Genomic DNA, 1,178 nt, shown 5'->3' with positions numbered 1-1,178 from the left:
CTATTTTCAAACTGCCAGTTATGAAAATGTCTATCCTTCTGAAAATGAGTTCTGTTACTTCAAAAATCACCATTGACCGTAGATATTAGTTTTCTGACTGTCATTTAATGGACCTTACTTTTCACATTCAAGTTGAAAATAAATCTATGAATGAACTGAAGGGTTCGATTATCTCCCTCAGTGCTCACTCTGGTTGTATTTGACTAAAAAGTTGGACTTTAGACCTATGACAAAAGTTCCCGGATTACTGCTATTGACAACAAAGATAATATAAATCAAGGACTAATGCTGTTCGGTCTCAAAACTTAATTTTAAAAGAGAGCATTCTCTTCTGACCTAGGTTTGGCTTTACTGAGGATCCCTCTGTCAATTCTATTCTCATAATGGATCATCATTGCTGCTTATTTTCTTCATCAAAGTGATAATAGTAACGATAACTAATATATATATATATATATATATATATATATGTATATATATACAGTATATATATATATATATATATGCAGAAGAACCACAGGGAAAATGAAAATACAGAATATACACTTGAGTCCTGACTAGTTTCGTGATACTTCCTTCCGAAGTATCACGAAACTAGTCAGGACTCAAGTGTATATTCTGTATTTTCATTTTCCCTGTGGTTCTTCTGCATCTGAGCATCACGTTTTCCTGTGATTTTTACGCATATATATATATATATATATATATATATATATATATATATATATATATATATATATATATATATATATATATATATATGTATATATATATATATATGTATATATATATATATATATATATATATATATATATATATATATATATATATATACTACTGTAAACATTACCTTCCCGCTTTGGTAATAAGTAAATTATTAAATGATAAGTAAATATATATTTTCATGGGAAAATTAAATGTATAGATAAGTAAGTGTAATTAAATATAAGGTTTATCAAGCTTCGGCCTTTCTACACTGATATCTTTAATAAAAAGGTCACGGTCTTATCAATAGCCTAAGTCAGTCTAAGCCACAAAACCCAGAAATTATGCAATGTTTTTTCTTATTTTCTAGTCTATTGTTACGCAGTTTAATTAATTTTCATTAAGCATTATACTTTCAATTTAAACAAGTTTTCCTAAACTAAATTGTTCATTCCATAATTGTTACGATTTA

Source organism: Palaemon carinicauda, chromosome 13, assembly GCF_036898095.1.
Source record: "Palaemon carinicauda isolate YSFRI2023 chromosome 13, ASM3689809v2, whole genome shotgun sequence".
Lineage (NCBI taxonomy): Eukaryota > Metazoa > Arthropoda > Malacostraca > Decapoda > Palaemonidae > Palaemon > Palaemon carinicauda.
Note: the sequence above shows the minus strand (reverse complement) of the source record.